The sequence below is a fragment of the Chroicocephalus ridibundus genome, chromosome 5 (genome assembly GCF_963924245.1).
Source record: "Chroicocephalus ridibundus chromosome 5, bChrRid1.1, whole genome shotgun sequence".
Taxonomy (NCBI): Eukaryota; Metazoa; Chordata; class Aves; order Charadriiformes; family Laridae; genus Chroicocephalus; species Chroicocephalus ridibundus.
In genome coordinates this window covers 26,588,524-26,609,175 of record NC_086288.1, presented here as the reverse complement: position 1 = coordinate 26,609,175, position 20,652 = coordinate 26,588,524, and the positions used below count along the sequence as shown (strand labels likewise).

The 20,652-nt window shown below is 41.1% G+C and overlaps 1 protein-coding gene across 4 annotated transcripts in view; it reads left to right on the top strand.

Annotated features, from left to right (window-relative positions):
* The first annotated feature begins 1,208 nt into the window (after nt 1–1,208).
* SGMS2 (sphingomyelin synthase 2) overlaps nt 1,209–20,652 on the top strand; it is a 45,721-nt gene continuing 26,277 nt past the window's right edge. Inside the window, exons 1-2 of one of the 4 annotated variants that reach the window (XM_063336010.1) lie at nt 5,106–5,149; nt 5,420–5,649. The gene's annotated coding sequence lies outside the window, so the exon portion shown is untranslated. Of the gene's footprint in view, nt 1,309–5,047; nt 5,650–20,652 lie in introns of those variants that run through there. The other 3 variants (XM_063336011.1, XM_063336009.1, XM_063336013.1) reach the window with 3 other exon arrangements.

Genomic DNA, 20,652 nt, shown 5'->3' with positions numbered 1-20,652 from the left:
GATGAGGCTGAGTAGCAAAGAAAATGGGCCAATTCAACTGTCAGTTGACTTTGTGATAATTGTTACAGCTAAGCAGTCTTCTCATAATTTTCATGCATTTAATGTCATATCCAGAAATTCTTGTGATGTTACAGAACAGTCTTAATAAGCCTTTTCAGCTGCCTGGCATCATTCTTCTGATCTACTAGTTGTTTCCAAAAATGTTACCTCTTTTCCTAAAGAGGTTGAAAATATTTCCCGTACTTCTGCTTGATGCGGTTTCCTAGAATCACCTTCAAACTCGCAGATAGAGATGACAAACTAGAATTTATTTTTATTGTTCCTTGATCTCCTGTTTCCCCCCTACAGCCTCTATCAGGTAAGTACCTGCACTCCTACTATTTATTCCAAAGCCTTGTTTCGTACAGGAAAAGCATTTCCTCAAATGCTGCTGTTGTGTATAGAAAAAGCTCTGAAGCAGGAATCAGTGATTTTGGAGGCGTATATTTTTAGACAGAAAAATCAATTTTTGGCTTCAGTTGTAAGGGAAACTGGTTTAAAGAAACTGAACCAGTTCTCTTATTTCACAGCTTCTAAAGCATGTCTGATTCCAGGTAGTTTGAATGCTAAAAGAATTACCAAAAAACCCCAAGCAAACAGCCCCACCCCACCCCACAGTAGTACCCAAAGGAAAAAATAGGGTGACTTGGCGACACAGCTTTTTCTGCTTATGTAATAGAAATACTGAGGAGAAAGTGCAAAGTTTGTTTTCAGTTATTGCTTTGTTTAAAAAAAAAAAAAATCACTGTAGTCTAAATCAGTTTTTCTCTTTCCCATGAGCTTTAGCAAGGAGTATAAATTCCACAAAGCTTCAGCATTTTTTTCTTTAAATTATCCAAGGATGTTCTCAATGACATGTAAGCCTTTGGAAAAAAATAGTTTGGAAAACGTAGTATCTCAACTCAGCTTCTGGTTATGAAAACAGCTAGTATAGCGATTGTTGAGGAACGTAAACTGTATAAGGTACTAAGGTTAGACAAACAGGATACAACATCCACAGGTTTTGTAAGTCTCGGACATCGGAAGAGCGTAGCTGCGAGGAAGGCGCTGCCCTTCAGGGATGCTTCGGGCAGCCCCAGGCTTGACAGGCTGATCCCGCACACCAGCCCGGCCGGGAACCCTCCCTGCCGCCGTCCGCCATTGGCCTGCCGCTGCTGCCCGCCTCCTTTGAACGCTTGAGAAGGGCGGGCGGCGGCAGCGGCGCCTCGGCAGCGGGGACGGGACGGGACGGGACGGGACGGAGCACCGGGCCGGAGCAGGAGGCCGCAGGTAATCCGCGGGCACTCAGGGGCGGCTTTCTTCAGGCAGAGCTCTTGCTCACGAGGAGTGAAGGCACGTTCTATTGACTTGAGTGAACTTCACCGGGGTCTCTTTGCTGACGGGTCTTCTTGCGAAGTGGTAGCGTTCGTCGGAGTCTTCTAAGTTTCTACGCTTAGCGTAGCAGTGCTTGTCTTGACAGCTTAGTGCTTTATAATAGGTTGTATTCTTTTTCTTTGCGTATTTATTTGGGTTCAGCTTCTACTGACTTGCTAAGGTGGGCTTGCTATCTAAGCAGCTGCACTTGGTGGTTGTGCTAATTTATAAATGTGTTTCTTAAGGCCCTAGCTCTTACAACAGTAGGGCAGTACTGTGTACTTTTGAACTATGATGCTTATGAAGTAGGAATGGAAAAACTTGTTTTGCAATTTCTTTTGTGGATTATCTTTTCATCTGCTTGTTCAGTTACCAAAAAATAGTGACATTAATGGTGAACCTATAAGGTAAGCTTTACTTGTTCTAAAGCCCTTGATGAAAAAGAGCTAGCAAATTGATTAAAATAATTAGCTGGAGACATAAAATTCATGCCATTGCTGAAATGAATCTAGTTCTTGGATTGTGAAGCTTATTTTTTGTTAGGTGTCGTTAAGTATTTAGCAAGTGTATGCTGATGAAGAATCTCTTGATTAATTGATATTCTGCATATGTGTGGCTGTAGTGTATTTTATTCTTCCGTAATTGGATGGAAATAGTAAATCATTCTGGAGTTACTTCATCTGTTTTGAAGTAGGAGTATCAGCTAGCACCTTGATAGATACAATAGAGCTGCTGTGAGAACCAGGGTACAGAACATAATGTTAGGCCTGTATAGAAGTAGTTTGCAGGATTACCCTGATTTATATGCTACTTGAAGAAAAAAAACAAGGAAGAATTATAAGAGACTATACTTATGGGGGGGTACGGGATACTTCAGTGTAAAATTTCTATGTATTTTTCATCTGCCCTTAACACAGCTGTAACAAAGGCTACAAATACGTATGAGCTCCTTAGAGCACATGTTCTTACACAGTTCACTAGTTCTGAACCTACTTAGGCTGAGCACAGATACATAGTTCTTCCCTATCGAATTCCTGCATTGTTGTCTGCTATGGCTTGGCTACGCAAGTAGGCTATTTTTTTGTACTGCTGTTTACTCTGTCTATAAACTGTGAAGTCAGCTTGAACTAGAAATTCCTATATGGTTCTTGCTTCTCTCCACACAAACACCATCTTGCAGCTTTAGTTCTGTCCCATGGCAGAACTAAGCTGATTCTGGTGGTAGCTGCTGTTGAAAACTGCCTGGGTGTCTCTTTGGAAATAGTCAGAATTTTAATGCACAGGCTGTCTGTGTTCGTTTATAGAATTACTGTTTCCAATAATATCCCTGCTGGTCTCATGAAAGGGGAAAAAAAATAAACAGTAATGAAAAAGATGCTGGGTTCATTCCAGCTGAAAAGAACAGTAATTTTTTTTCTTCAAAACTCTTCTTCTCTCTTCCCTCCCTTCTATCCACCTCCCTGGGAGGTGAGAGGGAATGTGACTTGTATCTTGGTCTCCCCATGGAATTTTTTATGTGTGAGAGGTTTCTTTTTCCTTATAAAATAAGTCATCATTCTGCAAGTCTTAAATTCTCTCCCTCATAACTCCTGTCTGAAAAGGACCTTGCGAAGTTTATCTAGTTTAAAGTAATAATCAAGAGATGTGCTGCTAATTCCTCTGCCAAATTCTGTGACTTCACAAATATGCCACTTGCTCTCAAAAGTTTGTTGATATGCAGGACTTGCCAACAGTAGTTCCCAAATTAGTTACGGACCATCTCCTGCAAACTGCTCTTCATAGATGCACCTCTGAGCTCAACAGGAGCTCTGTGACCAAGTTCTATGCTTCTTCAGCAGGTCACTTGTGAGGATGGGCTTGCAGGGTTGGATGTGAAGTGTAGCCTTGAACAGAGTGAGTTAACGTACTTTTTGCTTTTTCAAATGCAGTGCTTCAAAGAATAATATTTAAAAGTAAAGATAGTGTTTTGGATTACTATTTTATCTAAATAATTTAGAAAAATTTCGTACTCTTTCCCTTCTTTCCTTTTAACCTTCCTTCCTTAAATGGCTTTTTTTAATTTGAAAAAAAAAAAAAAGGAGACCTCTGTCTAGCATTTGCTGTATCTATATGTATATTTGCCTGTAGATACTCTTTTTTTTTTTAAACTCTCATTACCTCTAGTCTTGAACCGTTACCCCATCAGTGATTACTGTCTTTGTATAACACCTTCAGGTAAACCCCAATTCTGCAAAGGCTTGCATGCAATTAGGCATATAGACATACATATATATATGTCTTTGTAACTAGTTAAAGCAAATGCCCTGCCTCGCCTGTGGTAGCTCTGTAATTTTTTCAGACTTGTTTTGTTACCTGGTTATAGGAAGGGGGAGGAAATCAACTGGCAGTGAAGAATGCTGTGAGGTTCAGAGTTCTTTGATTCCGCGCTGCAGGTGCGTGTGTTCATTCACACAGCAACAGGAACAGCACTGGTCTAGCAAAATTGTTTATCTGGTTAAAATGCGCCATTCGTGTTAAGCCCGCAGGAGGGAAAACTTACAATCCTGGCATCCCGTCTATACCAGCAGCCTGGCTGTCGCTGTTAGATCGGGGTAGAGTTTCCCTGTCCCACAAACTCTGAGAGTGCAGAAAATGTTTCCACCCTGTGCTGGAATAAAGCAGATTCCCCCTTCCCTTCCCCCAAGCTTTTGTGGAAAAAAACAAAGTGTGAGCAACCCAAGCAGAATAGCCAACAGCCGGGTGAAGGGGCATTCCGGGGGCGTAACAAATACAGGTCAGGTGCCTTCCTTGGATCCCGGGTTGGGAAGCAGGTCTCCTTTCCTTCATGTGGCTGCACTGGTGGCCGAAGCCGCCCGCCTTCAAGGCAGGACAGGTGTATCTGCAGCACGGCCGGTTTCGGTGCGGATGAGCTGGCACCTTCCCCCCCCTCCCCGCTCCGCTCCCCCCCCGCCGATCACATGGTTGTTGCGCTGGAAGACTGCCAACAAAATCTGGTTGCTACATAATGATGGGGAACTCTTTTGAAAACAAAATAGGGAGGGGAAAATCCCTACCCCCGCCCCCCCCCCCCCCAAAAAAAAACCCCCAAAACCAAAACCCCAAAAAAACCCACCAAACCACCCAGTAAAGCCAAGTCCGAAGACCAGGGTGAAACACAGGAGAGGCAGGGGGTTTCAGCGACAGCCATCCTTCAGTTGATAACAGAGTTTGGGAATTAAATCCCCCGGCAAAACCCGGAAGCCCTTCCCCGCTCGGCTCTGGCCGGGGCTGCCCCCGGGGGAGGGCAGTGCTTGTCTCTTGGCTAGGGTTTTGCGGGCGCAGTGTAGGTGTCGGCGCCCCGCTCTGCGAGCTGATTAACCCTTCCCCGTGGCGGGGGGGGGGCGAGGCGTAGGTGGTGGTTTGAGCAGAAGGCAGCTGCGGGCATGGCGAGATGGGATCCGGGCGGGGAGGCCGGGCCCGGGGAGGTGTGTGAGCCGTGGAAGGGCACCGGCATCTCTGCATCTGCCAAGACCCGCGGGGGGTGCCGTCCCCGCCGCGGTTCAGGCAGCGCCGGCAGGAGCTGGGGGGGGGAGCGGTGTGCGGCGGGCAGCGCGCGCGCGCGCGCAGAGGCGCGGGTTGGGGCGGGGGGGGGGGGGTGACAGGAGGAGCGGGCAGGGCGGCGGCGGCACCTTCATCGGCGGGCGGGGGCTACGCAGAGAAGGTCCTGCCGGTTTTTCTAGCCCTGCCTCCGAATAGCAGCAGCGGTGGCGGCGGCGGGGTGAGTCACTGTTTGGCGATGGAGTGGGCGGGTGTGTGTGTGTAAGAGAATGAATGATGTCAGGGCGGCCGGCGGCTCCGGCGGCCGGCATGAGGCTGGCGGTAAACACGGCGGCAGCCCCCAGCCAGCGCTGCCCCCGGCGCCTCCCGCCCCGCAGCCGCCCTCCAGCGGGGGAGCGCTCTGCGCCGCCCCGCCGCTGAGGGCAGGAAACCTCTGCGAGAAGTGTCGCCTCCGCTGACGCCCTTAAAGCCAGTCAGTCCCTTTCGCCAGGAAGGAGAAGAGTCTGAGGCCGCCAGAGGAGCAAATTGCAGGGGAAGGTAGAGATTGTGGCAAACTTTCTAGCTGCTTCTGCGTGTGGCCACCTCAGCGGTGGGAGTGTCTGGCCATTAGGAACTGCACAGCCCACGCCTGGGAGCCCTGAGGCTTCAAAAAAAGACTTCCAGCTGCCTTTAGAGGAGGAACTGCCAGCAGTGCGAGCTTTTGCATATACAGCTGAGTAGGTAAGTTGGGAACGGCACAGGTGGATTAAAAGGGTGGCGTACCACAGATAGGCACTTAAGGAACCTCTTTCGCAGAAGACCTCTCCGTGTGAACTGGACAGAGACTGAGAAGAGCAGTCCTGTACTTGTGGGCTCTTCCATTTCTAGAGTATGTATGTTTTACCTGTCGGATAGTCTTAATTTGTCTCTTGAAGACGCCCCTCTAATTAGGGAAGGCGCTTGGTGTTTTGGTTTCTCTTGAAAATATGTAATGCATGGAACAAGCTAAGTATTTGCTGGCAACATGGGGTATAACATGGAGCAAACTAAGTATCTGCTAGTAAAATTGTATGTTCTTGATGTGGGCAATGTGCGCATACCACTTAGAGCAGTACCGTGTACCTGGTTGAACAGGAGGGGACTGCAAAATGCTTGGTTTCAGCTCAGGAAGATAAAGGATTATTGTAAGGATCATAATGGTGTTGTGAAAGTGCATTGCTGTAGGTTTTGATTAGTGTTTTGTTGCGGTGTGTCTGCTCTGCTGAAGCCACTCTTAAACTTCCTGAAGTGCAGCTAAACTAAACTTCTCGATGTAGTGGCAGACTATATTTCTATTAACACTGCATGGTTTCTGGCTTAAATTTAGCTCAAAATCCTTGTGAAAAGTAGTTAATGCATGACCTTCTGGGAATATAATAAAACTCCTAGAATACAACATAGACTAGCTGTTGTTCAGTTTGATCCATTTCTAATAAATTGATTATTTTTTTTAACACCTTAGAAAATCAAATATCTATCTAGCCTCAAACTATTACTAATAACAGCTATTAATTCATACTCGGGTAATTATATAGGTGAATGGTTCCGTAAAGATATTAGCATAAACTGAGCAGGTCCATGATATTTTTTGAGGCAGTAGGCCTTACAGGAGTTTTGGCAAGCTTCACTTTAAGTTGCATTTATTAAATGATTTGCCTAAAAAAACAAACTACTTTTAAAACTATATTTAGTGTAGTTACTTAGGTCTACTATTATTTGACAGGACAGGTTTTTGGAGACTGTATAGACTTAGATACTTCCTCTCTATAAACCAGGAACTTATTCTTTATTGTAACCTAACTTAAATGATCTAGAGTTTAACTTACTAGAAAGGTCAATGTGCTTGCTTCCATATTTTTTTTCCTTTTGGATATGATTTACATTGCTTTTCAGTAAAAATTTATAATCCATGTCTGATTTTAGAGAAACATATACCTGTGTCTCTGTTCTTCACAAAAATATTCTTCAAGTATACCTTTTGTAGTATGTGCAGCCACAAGGGGTATTTGGATGAATCTAAGTGGTGATGGGGGGAAACCTGAGGTGAAATTGTAAGGTGATGACAATAGTATGTAAATAAAGGCTCGTAATGAGATTGATTTCTGTACTGTCCTTGAAATGAACTTATACAATGGAGAAATGAGAACTTGAAGAGAGCAAGGGTAGATTTTTTTTTCCCTACTCTTAGATTGGTAATCTGAATCTAGAATGACTTCATGCACCCCTAAATTTTAAATATTGAGCCATGGTTGGCATGTTGATGAGCATCTATTTTTTTAGATCATAAAAAATGTCTGGCAATTTTACTGTTGTAAAACACAAAAATGATAGGGCTTAACAATCCTGTTTTCATAAATTAGTTTTCTTTTGAATTCAAAACTTAATGTTCCAAGTAGACATCAGAAGTATTATATCATAGATGCTGCATTGTTAAAAAAAATAATAATTGTATTTCCTTACTGATTTAAAAAAAACAACCCAAAACAACAAACAAATAAAACTCAAACAACAAAGAAACACTCCCCACCACCCCATACCTCCCTGTCTCTGGGACAGCTTAATAAGAGACTTCATCTCAAGTATTTTTCATTCTGAAAAACAGAGAAGTCTTTACTTACAGTGTATTAGTATGCAAAATAGAAGCATGAAGACTAGAAAGTACTGTACTGATTTTTTTTTAAGGGTTAGCAAAATAAATTAAAAAAAAAAATTGAAACAAGTGATAGATTTAAAAATTGAGTAGTTTTTCTTAAGGACCAGGGGACATAAAAGAAGTTTTCTCAAGAAATGGCTCATTACAGTTACGTCTCCTAGTGTGGAAATGGATTTTGATGATGCAGGTATTTGTAACAAAACTGCATGCATCTTCTGTTTGGATTTTCTTTTAATTTTGACGGGCTGTTGGCCTACAACGTTCTTTGATACTATTGGTGGGGAGTGGACAATACAGATGCTGTGACATTTTATTTAGTATGGATATGGTATTGCAGTAGTCTGAACAGATGCTGGGAAGATTAATGTAACACTAAGTCCACTGTCTTCAGAGATCTGTGTTTGCTGGGAGAATTGTTTGTACCATGGACACCACTGTCTCCGAAGATGCTGCGGACACTAAGAATGTCAGGCATCCAGGCACCAGTGTCCCAGCAGATGCTGAAGACCTTAAGAGCTGCTGATGGGACAGTTTTATGTAACACAACTAGCTCTGTCTTGTCTATTCTGCACCTGTTTGGAAGATGTTTCTTAACTATACTGAACCCGACTGTTTTAGTGAGGCTCCAGAACTTTAATAACCACAAGTGTCTCCTATATGAGAACGCTTGCTTATGTTATCACTATTTCTCTTCCCCAGAATAGCTTTTGCATGGACATGTGTGTAATACAAAGAATAAAGTACTTCTTGCCAATATAGTTGGTTTTGCAAGCCTCACTTATAGCTGTTGATATGAGTTTTAATAGGACTAAACTATATACTAAAACTAAATTGGCTTCAGGAAAACCTGTTACCCTCTAGGTAGCATGTATGTAGTATCTGTAATACAAGGGGACTACTGTGCCTTGAGGTCGTGCTTGTGGTGGCTGAGTGAAACTTCCCGCCTTACTGTGTGTTAAGTCCCTTTCAAAATATTCAGCGTCAAGTGTGAGTCCTCTTCTTGTTTGCAGTCTGATGGCATTAAAAATACCAAAGTCTAGTCTGTTGTATGGATGAAGAAATTAAAATAGTTTCTCAGAGTATCTGAAGCTGTTGAGTTAATCATTGCAAATAGAATGATTCTCAATAAAACAGCATTCAGGTCTAAATCCTCAAAGAAAACAATTCTTGAGCATGATTACTCAGGAAAACTTCATTGCATTCACTCTGACAAGACAGTTTTATTGCAAAAGAAGCATGTATTCAATATTTAACTGCTTACTTTTCTAAATAAAATACCTCTTCTCAGACGTTTAACTACAAAACATCTTGTTCACTTGAAGGTACCTGAACAAAAAGCAGGTGTCTGTCTTTCACTTACCTTCCCTAGTTTATGTAGGCTGACTTGCAACTGCCATGTTTAAGGTTCAGCAACATCCTACTTACTCTTCATAAACTTCATAAAGAAAAACTAAGTTGCAGCTATTAGTGGACTGTGAGGCTTCCAAAGGGTGAGCTTTGCTGCCACACAAAGCAATGTCTTACTGTTCCTGGCTTTTAGATTTATTTTCTTGCTGCTCCATTCTGTAGTCTTCTGTTTCCTTTTCTCTGTATATTCAGATTTCTTTAGGCTGAATCTTAGTAAAATCCTGTGCAATGCAGTAAACTTCACGCTAAGCTTTACAGTGTTTTTATGTGTCTGCAGTTACTGATGCAAAGTGGACTAGGGTTGTACACCTGTTCTTCCTTGAGGAAAAGATGGTGAGCCTCTTGGGTGCAGCACACTGAATGTTTTGGAAAGTTGCATCAGCTAACTTGGGTGATTTAAAATGAACTGATGCAAAGCACTTATGGACACTTTTGCTTAAGAATGGCTAAATTTAAATTCATTCAGGATTACTTTTGATTTATCAGTAATCTAGAATCTTAAATATGGAGTGTGTAGAGTTGAATTCAAGACATAAGCATATCATGGCTGAAACACAATAGAGAATTTTGGAGTACAAATAATGCTTAAGTATGTATCTTCAATTACAGTAATGATACTTTGCTGGTGAAACGGATGGACATCAAGAAAGAAATCGAACAAAGTGAGCAAAACAAAATCAGGAAGCTAAACATATTTAAGCTGTTCATTCTAATCCCCATCTGATAATTTAGAAACTGCCTACAGCAGCTTTTAATCACCAGTTTTCAGAAACTCCCCAGGTAATGTTCTTTGTGAAATAGGATGTTTCAGAGGCAGGGTGTGTTACTTGTTATAAACCAGTATGTCCCATGTAGTAACCTTTACTCATTTGGGAGAGAAGATCTTTTTGCCCAGGGTCTCTATTGACATCTTAGGCCTAGGTCCATCTTGCTACTATATTGTAAGCTCAAATGTTCCAAGAATGAAGTTTTAAGTACTGATACGGGTTAAATCATACTAGTACACTACTTCAGTTTTAGTTTTTATGCAAGTTCTGATAGCAAAGTGTCACTGTGAACTAGCAAAACTTACGGGAGTCTGCATTTGTGGAGCGTAACTTATGAGAGGGTTTTCTTGTTTTGTTTGATTGCAGATCTCTGGTGTTCAGGCCTCTGATAGTAAACTTCAATTTGTTTGATTTGTTTGTTTTTCTCTTTAAAATCTTGGTTAACTGTAAAATAAGTGGGAGTTTGTAACCCTATCAGAGTGCAGGAATCTGTTCAGCCTCAAAGAAGCAGCCTCTGGCAGAGCCTGTCTAGAACCTGGATCTTTTAAGGCCCTAAAAGCAAGGGTCTTGTAAGACCCTTAAAGCCCTAAGCAAAAGGTAATGGTTTTCCTTTACTGAAGTGTTATTACAAGTGTTTTGGCACATGTTACCCCCCCCCCCAATATATATTTAATAGAACATTTGCATCTTGTTCTTATAAAAGTCCTTTAAGAAGTCACCTGGCTCTCACTGTTTTATTTTTTTCCTGTTGAAATATGTTTGCATTTCTTAATTTTTCTCTTTTTAGAGCTTTTATTCTGCTTAGCCTCCTAAGATCTTACATTATTGTGTGGTGAGTGCTGAATGACTTCTCATAATTAGTTTCAGTTGTGTTAAATGTACATAACACTGACAAAATGTTTACTTTTGCACACACCCAAGTTCCTGCTTGTGTTCACTCTAGTGCTGGACAGTTGGTTGGAATTTAGGTATTACAATTTCAATATAAAACCAAAAGCATTTAAATTGAAATTCTGAAAGTAATTTTTGTTGTTGTTTAATGCTGAGAGAAATCAATTGCTATGGATCTACTTTGTATTAGTTCATACTTACTAGCTTTTCTGGTAACATACCTATTTCATGAGTGTGTAGAAGCTATCAATATGTTGTAACTTAAAGTTAACTCATGTTATGTTTAGTTGCTGTGTATTAGGAGCCTGACAAAATTCCTACCAAAGCTTTATGTTTTTTCCTATTTTCATAGTACTGTACTAATCTGTAAGGATGCTATGTAAGAGTTCTTCACAGTGCCATTCTCAGAAGCCTGACCTTTGTCTTCATTTAATTTCACTCTGATTTTGTATACCATTTTCAGTGTGTTGCTTGACAAGAGTTCATTCCTGTCTTCTGGCCTACCATCTTCCTCTTGTAGAGGCTCATTATGAGCACAAAATTTGATTCTACTTAAATAACAAGGCCAATGTAAGACACTTCTTCATCTGCAGTTATTGAAGAAGTGCAGATGCTCAGTCTGCTGTGTTTTGACAGGATTGTTCTGTTTCACTGCATATGTACACTTTGCATGCAGCTATAGGGAATGATTTTGGAAAAAAACCCCAAAACAACAGCAACATAAAAAACCCCAAAACCAAACAACAACAAAAAAAAAACCCCAACAAATTAAGAACTCTACTTGACGTGGAGAATGTGCCAGAAAGCTAAAGGTGGTCCTCCAAAGTGAAGTTGTGTTTCTTTCCATCCTGTGGGAAGGAGGGTTGACTGAAATGGTTTGAATCCTCTATTGACTATTAAAAGTGTTCATGCACTAAAATAGAAAAACAATCTTTTCAGTTGTTTTCCTATAAATAAGTTAACTTTCATGATGGACTTCAGTCTTGAGACGAAGGGCTGTAGCATCCTGCTTGGCTCTGAAGCAAGAAGTATTAAAGGCATTGCCCCTTCTAAGATGCCATAGTGAACTTGAAAGTTAATATGAAGACAACTTACTGAAGATTTGAGTTTTAGGGGTTTAAACTTCTGTCTGCTGCAGTGATTGTATCCTGAATTTGCAGATTCATCATCTTAGCAGTATTTACCACCATGAAACTGAATACTGCATATGCTATATAGTTGAATGGCAAGCTCTCTTCACTGAGAATAGCTTTTTTTTTTCTGGTAACCATGGTTGTTAGCTTCCTCTATGCAGTTCTTTTAAAAAAAAAAAAAAATTATATATTGGCTAAGCTATTTTCATACACACAAGCAGGTGTAAGTATTATGATAAGTAGTCATTTCTTCTGTGTAGAACAACTCGTCTATGTCTATGGTAAAAATCAGTAACTTGCACTGGCTTTAAAAGTTAGAAAGATGGATGGAATACATCTCATCTGACCAGCCATGGGACAATGCACAATGCCTGTCAAAAGATCACTTGCTCTAAAAGTGTTTTTCACTGATATGTAGTGTTTCTTTTCTTAAAAATGTAATTCTGCAGATTGCAGGCAGTTTACGCTTTCCTGCATACACTGCTTTCTAGTTATTGGACAATCTGAAGAAGGTAAGTAGCCGCCTGGCTTTGTTTTACTCTGCAGTATGAGTGTTCCCATAAATAGTTCCTGGGTTTTTTTCTTAATTTCGGCTTTGAGAAAGTTTATTTTAAACTCTTAAACATCATAGGGTTTGGACTAAACTCTTTAGCACTCTTACATTTGAGGAGCTCAGTACTGAATGACTGAAGTTAAAATGGGACACTATTCCCCCTCAAAGGCCTGGAGTGCAGAGTTGCAGAAAAGCAGGAGCTCTCTCTTCTGTTTTGCTACACAAAGGGCAAACACTAGAACTATGTTCCACAGCTTTTTTTGAGTGTGCATGCATGTGCGCTTTCTTCCTGTTCTCCCCCTGCAGCCTGTTGTAGTGAAATCAGAGACAAAGCTTTTTAGCACTGCCAGCCTTTCTAGAACAACCCTGTTTAAGGCAACACAGTTGAGTCAAAATTTGACTGTGATGCATGTATACGCAGAAAAGGTTTTTGGTTATCAAAGTCTGTATTTTAATTATAAGGAGGGCTACAAGAGGAGTGTTGTTCTTAGGCCTCACATAATTTGGTCACAGAGCTACTATCTTGATTAATCCTCTGTAATGCTTAGTATTATGAAAATGCTTACTTTGGTTTTAATCATTTGTATTACTCGGCCAACATTAGACTGATATTACGTAGTTTATGATTTAGTTACACATTGCTGAAAATGGAACATGTGAAATCTACTTACACTTGCATTTATAGCAATATTCTATAGTGTTTTCAATTAGAATAAGGTTAGAAGCCTTTTGCCTTTCATCAAAAGGCTTGTAAGCTGCAGGACACAGTATTTTTGTTGTTGTATATTTGTAATAGCGTGATTCAGTGGAATAAAAGACAGTCTTAGAGGACAGAAAATTTATTGTTATTTAGGATTTTTTTTTGTCTTGCCTCTATTATGACTGTCTTAAAACACTCTTTTTCCACATCTCGTCTCCTCTTTTTATGAGTCCTATAAGCCTGGGAGAGTTTGTAGATCAAGTTAAAGAGCAAAGGGAAGCAGAGGCTGCCTTTGCTTTTTTTTTTTTTGTTAAGTGCTGCGTCACTTCATAATTCCAAATATGTGAATTGGAAGTACGCATGCATCTAGAAAACCTCTGCACTTTCTTAGTTTAGAATTTCTTGGTCATTGTTTGAAGTGGCTGCTGGTTGCTTCTCTGCGAAATCTTGCCGTCTTTGACACAAACTCATTATGATCAAAATGTCAGACTTAGTCTGAGGGAACAGACTGAAATGCTTCACCTGAAGAAGTCTGTTCGGGGAGTTGAAGGCATGTAGACCAGATGTACTGATGAATTGTCCTGTACCTTAGCTCAACAGGACCTTCTTCCTGAGGAGATCAAGGCATCAAAAATGGTTAATCAGTTTTGGCCTAAGGTTTAATGTACAGCCTGATGTAACTTAAGTCTAGCCTTGCTGGAGAGGACCTTTTTATCTTTGTTTACCTCTTAGGCAGGCAGCACCTACAGAGTGATTGCCCATGAAGTACGTTTGCGGATGATCAAGCTATATTTCAAATAGACCTTCATGTTGGTACATCTCAAACACATGTAGGTTCTTACCTAACAGTTTAGAATGTAGTTTCTACTTTAGAGAAAGTATGTAGGTGTGTGAACACTCTTGTCTTGTGTTATTCTGCCTCCTGTATGTGTGATGGAAATGGTTTGTGTAGTTAAACTGAATAGTAACTTGTTCTCTACTCTTTGTTTGTTTTTAATTGTCTGCTGTCAAGTCTCCACTCCAGATCAAACGTTGAGGGTTAGTGGAAACTGGAGTTCTTGCTGGAAAGTATGTCAGTATGTATGTCTGAGTGTTCAGTGTTCTGGGGCCTGAATGTGCTTAAGAAATTGTACTGTGAATTCTCATCCTGGACGCTTCAGGTGACTGCCCTGACTGATTCCTTGTGGAATAAGAGATCACAGTTTATGCCATCACAGGGCTTGTGCTGTTGCCCCACAGAAGCAGAGTTTAATAGGTCTCGGTTCTCTCCAAATCTGTTTCATAAATCTTTCTGTCAGACATAAGGAAACTTTGGGAAGCTGAGAGCTTTCTCTGAATAGACCTTTTTAGACTAAGATAGTTAGTTACTCTGTTGAAATTTAACTATTTCAGAGTTGAAGATGATACAACTTTTTTTGAGTGTGTGCTTTAGCATAGTGATCCTAGGAACATAGGAAGAAACATTTTTGGCTTTGGACAATACATGTCTTTACTCAAAAGATGTGACACTCCTTTTCTGCTTACGACCCGCACATCTGAATATTCAACGCTTAAGGCAGATCACAATGTGCATTATCTTAAATAAAGGGAAATAGCATTTGCTCAAAGGCTGGACATGACTTTCAGGCTGATGTGTTTCCCAGTCTTTGCTGGAATTCTATGTAGAAAACCTATTTCTTGTGTGTTCGTTGTCTTGAGTGAGACACTGAATGATGGGAACTCGTCTGTGAAGTTTTAGGAAGGGACAATATATGTGCTTTAGGGCATAGATCTTGCTTTCTGAAGGACTTACACTACAAAATTCTAACTCAGTTTGTGTCTTATGCCTGAGCAGCATTTTGCATTCCTTGTCGTGTAAAGACTTTTTCAACAGTTTCTCTCAACATTTTTCATACATGCATACTATTAAAAGAGCTTCTGGTTATTGAAAAAAAAAAAATCCAACAGAAAGACTTCTTAAAAGTCAAAGTATTGGGGGGGGAATAGATTGGTTCTGGGACTTTAGATAAATTTCTTCCGTTCTTTTTAAAAAAAAAAAACCAAAACAACAAAAACACACAGGTAATTTGTGATCCACTATCTTTGTTTATACAGAAATACAATAGAGATAACTGTACTTCATGCAGTTAAATAAAATTAACATTGACCTGTAATATGAATTAAATAAAATTGCATGGCCTAGTCGGTTTGCATGAACTAACTCTAATTATTGCTGCTGCATGGAGGGGAGTGGAACAGCTTAACAGGGGGTGGAATTTACTAGTATCCCAGCTTGATTTCTGCTTACAGCTAAATAAAAGATGACCTTCTGTGTGGCAGCTTATATGGCAAGCCCTGAACTAGCCCCGTCTTTGTATCTTGTCTTGATAAAGCAGTTTTAAGAGATTGCATGGGCTGGGATTAGTGTAGAATGTTTCAGGCCATCTTCTTGGGCTGCCACAGCTGTCATTAACATCTTAGCAAGACTCAAATGTTAGGGTTGTAGCCTAATGTACATGTGTCGTTTGTTTTCTTCCTAATTGGTCTGCATTAGTCAAGAGGGCTTTTGCCTCTCTTCTTTGCAGTCCTGTAATCGCTACTGTGGAGGTGTTTGTTATTATACAATGTCTGTCATGCAAGGCGTGGTATCCACATGTTTAATATTGTCCTTGTCATGTTGTGAGGTAAAGTGTTATCTTCTGTGCTTCAGTTATGTAGCTATGAAATTGTGAAGTTACCTAATTTTAAAGTACTGACTATCAAGTGAAATTGGCATGGTTGACCTTCTAGATTAAGTCCCTGTGAGACTTCCCTTCATGCCCTCTGCTGTCTCTAGAATAGATGTGAGTTCTTAGGGTAGTACTGGTGCCACTGATAGTTGGATGCACTGTCCTACTCCTGGCAAGATGATACTCTCCCTGAGGAGAGTAGTTAAGAGCGGAGGCATGTGCAATGGCTCTTGCTGTGAAATGGCCATGCAGCAGTAGTTCCTGGAACAGCTGATTTTAGCAGAGGCTAGATTCTGCAAGCCCTTGTGCTGGCCTGTGTTTAGCTAGGTAGGTACCTTAACAAGCGGCCTGGATTGCTGTAGTACTATGTAGATGAAAGCTCTTGAAATCCAAGCTACTATAGTGTCTCGCTTTCAAGTTCTGCCCTAGACAGTAATTCTCTTATATTATGTCAATTTGCCTTAAAGTCAGAAGGTTACTTCTAAAGCCAGTACGTGAACTGTTCTTGCTGATATATGCACGTCTCTTCTGGCATAATTGATATTTTGGAGGAAGATTCATGCAGGAGCACAGCAGTAATAGCAATATGTAATCAGATGTCCTTCATGAGAATTATTCTGGTAGACCAGAATAATTGTTTTTACTGTGGCCTGATTTTGCTGAGTTCTGTATTCTCTTCTTTTAAAACTGATTACACTGTTTCCAGTTGAACACTTAGTTCTTTCTGTAGACTTCTGTAACTGATCATGTGTAATTAGTTGATTCACCACTTGTTTACTGTTTGGTGTGGTTACTTAGCACACATCCAGAATATCACTGGTCTTGGGGGGTCTAGACATGAGACTTTATTCTCTTAAACAGTTTTGTCAGCTGCAGTTCTGGCTGCTGTAGTGTGTTTTGGGGGAACAGATTATAGAATCTGTTTGTCACCTTGTAGTTACAGTCTTTCAACACTTCAGCTATTCTATCTGATGCCTCTGTGTCCTCCCTTTCCTCTCCCAAATTGGTGCATATAGAGATGTCTGTCTGGACATGGGATAAGAACGTCTTAAAATGCTTTCTGTTTAAAAAGAAGCGTTAGAGCTCTAGGACCTCAAGTAGAAATGTGACCAAGAGCTATTAAATGTATTTGGAAATAATTTTTTCCAAATGTCCTTTCTGAAATATCTTTTCTGTGTTGTCCTGTTCCCCATCCCATGTCCATGTCTGTCTTCCCCCCCCGCCTCTGATTTCTCATGGACATTAAGACAAATGTCAGAACTGGACTTGGGTTCCAGCTTATTTCTTTTACTGTGGAAATAGGATCTTGACGCAAAATACAAAGTGACAGTAGTGTTACTGTTCAAGTCTTTAAACAAAGAAATGGAAAATAAACAATACTCAGCTGCAGCACACTGTGCAACTGATAGAAATGGCATTTAGACAGTCTGATTGTCCAGCTTGTACTTCACCTCACATTCATGCTTGATTAGTTTGAGTGATCATTTACTTTGCTATACTTCTAAAGATAACAGGTTCAATGATGACTAGAAGCCTCCCTTGGGCATAACAGGTAGCTTATGGAGGAGAAGTTGCTACCTGAGGTACGTGGTACAGTGTATTATAAAAGCATTCTATGTAGATTCAGAGTAACCTCAGTACTTTCACACCAATTTTACCAATTGGTAGGATAAGATCAGTGTAACTCCAGTGAGTTGATTATTAATTTCCTTTGTACCTTTTCAGTCATGCTGTATGTGCATGGAAAAGATATACATGCTACAAAGCAGTTGTCTGTGTCCAGGTGGAGATCGGTGGCAAGTGGTGCTGCTCAGGGAATCAGTTAATCAATGACATAGACAGTGGGATCGAGTGCATCCTCAGCAGATTTGCAGGTGACACCAAGTTGAATGGTGCAGTTGACGTGCCCGAGGGACAGGTTGCCATCCAGAGGGACCTGAACAGGCTTGAGAGGTGGGCCTGTGTGAGCCTCATGAGGTTCAGTGAGGCCAAGTGCAGGGTCCTGCACCTGGGTCAGCACAACCCCTGGTATCAATACAGGCTAGGCGATGAAGGGATTGAGAGCAGCCCTGCTGAGAAGGAATTTGGTGTACTGGTGGATGAAAAGCTGGACATGAGCTGTCAATGTGCACTCGCAGCCCAGAAGGGCAACTGCATCCTGGGCTGCATCAAAAGAAGGGTGGCCAGCAGGTCAAGGGAGGTGATTCTGCCCCTCTACTCTGCTCTGGTGAGACCCCACCCTGGAGTACTGTATCCAGCTCTGGAATCCTCAGCACAGGAAGGACATGGACCTGTTTAAGCGGGTCCAGAGGAGGGCCACAAAGATAATCAGAGGGCTGGAGCACCTCCCCTACAAGGACAGGCTGAGGGTTGGGGTTGTTCAGCCTGGAGAAGAGAAGGCTCTGGGGAGACCTTATTGCAGCCTTCCAGTACTTAAAGGGGGCCTACAGGGAAGATGGGGAGGGACTGTTCATCAGGGCCTGCTGTGATAAGACAAGGGGTAATAGTTTTAAACTAAGAAAGGAAAGACTTTGACTGACTTAGTTTAAGGAAGAATTTTTTTACTGTGAGGGTGGTGAAACACAGACACAGGTTGCCCAGAGAGGTGGTAGATGCCCCATCCCTGGAAACATTCCAGGTCAGGTTGGACGGGGCTCTGAGCAACCTGACCTAGTTGAAGATGTCCCTGCTTATTGCAGGGGGGGTGGATTAGATGACCTTTAAAGGTCCCTCCAATCCAAACTATTCTATGATTCTGTACAAGGAGAAAATCTAATGATGGCTTTTCTAGGAGCAGTGATGAAGATGTTACTTGTCTGTTTTCTTGCAGGAATAGTTTTAATCTTGCAGTTTTGGTAAATAGGAATTTGGGATGAGCATCACTAACTTAGTTCTTTAAATCCCTTTTAAAAGCTTAAAAAAAGCAATAAAATTCTTGGACTATTAGGTGAGAAGGTGAAGGAAAATAAATGAAAGGATTGTGGTGAATGGTAAAAGCCTCTATGCTGAGCCTCATGAGAGGCTTGGCATAAACAGATTCTGTTATTGTGGTGATGTTCAATGCAGGGTTGTTAAATGCTAGAGGATAGAAAATATTTCTTGCCAAAGGGTGCGATTTAGTGGGGAATAATGAAGAGCAGTTTGAATTATTTTGGAGATGTTTAGATACTGAGGTAAATGGTAGCTATGTGAGGGGCAGTAAAAACACATTAATAATATTCTTGGACTTCTATTCTGATCTGTAGGGTGAGGCTTAAGTGGTGATAGCAAAATGTCTGAAGAGTGCTACAGAAAGAATTTGGGTGATATTTGTAATTATTTTCTACTGCTGTCCCACTGTTACCATCCTTTTGAAACTTTATTTAACAATGATACCCAGTGTTGTGGGGAGATAGTGTGCCAGGCAGAAGAGAGAATTCTAAGGAAATGTGTGTTCTGTTCGTCAGTCTGGCAGAAACAAAAATGAAGAAGGAAGTGTTGAAGTGCATAGTACTTAAGTGTTTAGTATTTAAAGCTAAACAGTGTCTTCTCCCCTGACTAATTAAATAATATAAAAAGTAAATGTTTTTACTTGTCAGCATAATGTGGAAAGTATTTTCTTCTATTAATAGAAAATCTTGAGCTAATGGAACACTTGAACAAGCTTAAGGAAGACCATGGGACTTCATTGGAAGCTTGGGGTGTGATGACTTTTTTAACAGGTTTAACTGTGTAGTGCTTAAACTTGATGGGTAGAATTTCAGTGAAAAACCCAGTTACGTAGAATCATAGAATGGTTTGGGTTGGAAGGAACCTTAAAGATCTAGTTTTCTACAGACTTGATTTTTGGTTATTGCAAACTGGAAACTCAAATAATGTATTATGAAAGAATCCTGTTCTGTTCTAATTCCCTACATAAACATCTGTGTGGGTTGATCATGGTACTCACTGCAGTTACTTGGTAGTCTTAACTTGGTGTTAGAATTAAACTTCCCTGGTTTTAGTTCTGAAACTGTGGCATGAAAAGCTGGGGGAAGGGGGCGGGGGGGGAGAGGAAGTGAGAGGGAAATAAATATTCAGTGTGTGAGCTGTATGTAGATTTGGGTATCTGAGCTTGTGAACAAACAGCTTGAAAAGAGGACTGAGCATTCCAATCTCCATTTTACTGGGGGTGTTGGTTGTGATGTGAGGGCCTTATGCTGCTGTTGCTTGGTGGTGTGTGAGGTTAGGAAGGAACTGGTAGTTGTGGCAAGAAGGTAGAGGGGGAGACCAAAATAGTGGAGCAGATCATGTTTCATGATCAGTTTCAGCCAATCTGTGGGTTTACAGTCAGTCATAGAGGATGTGTTGTGTCTCTGTCATCCCTCTTAACTAGTATTCCCAGGCACCTATCTCAGAGTTGAGCAAGCTGAAAACTACCTGAAAGCTTTTAGGGGGGAGAGGGGAGAAGGTATTTGGTGACTCTTTCCTGACTTGTTTGACTGTGTAGCATGTTAGATTTTTAGTGTTGGCACAGAGGGTAAAACATTGATGTAAAACATTGATCAGGATACATATGCGGGATACCCTAAGATGGGGGAGCGGGGGGGAGGAGATAGTAGTGTTTATGAAAAGGGATGTTTAGTTGCTTGAGCCTCTTCACACAGCAAGTGTTGCCCTTCCATAGAGATCCATCATTTGTAATGTGCCAATCAAACTGAGGGATATGTGAAACTAGGTTATAGTGTGATACTAATCAGTTTTAAATACGTCCTGTCCTAAGTATTCATGTGGTGTCTGCTTTCACTGGATGAGGTTTACAGTTAATGGTTGTCTTTTTAATGTCATATGCCTTGCAAGGACTAATGTCTGTATTAGACTTTTGTTAAATGTGAATTATGAGGTATGAACCTCTGCATATACTTCAGTGCTAAA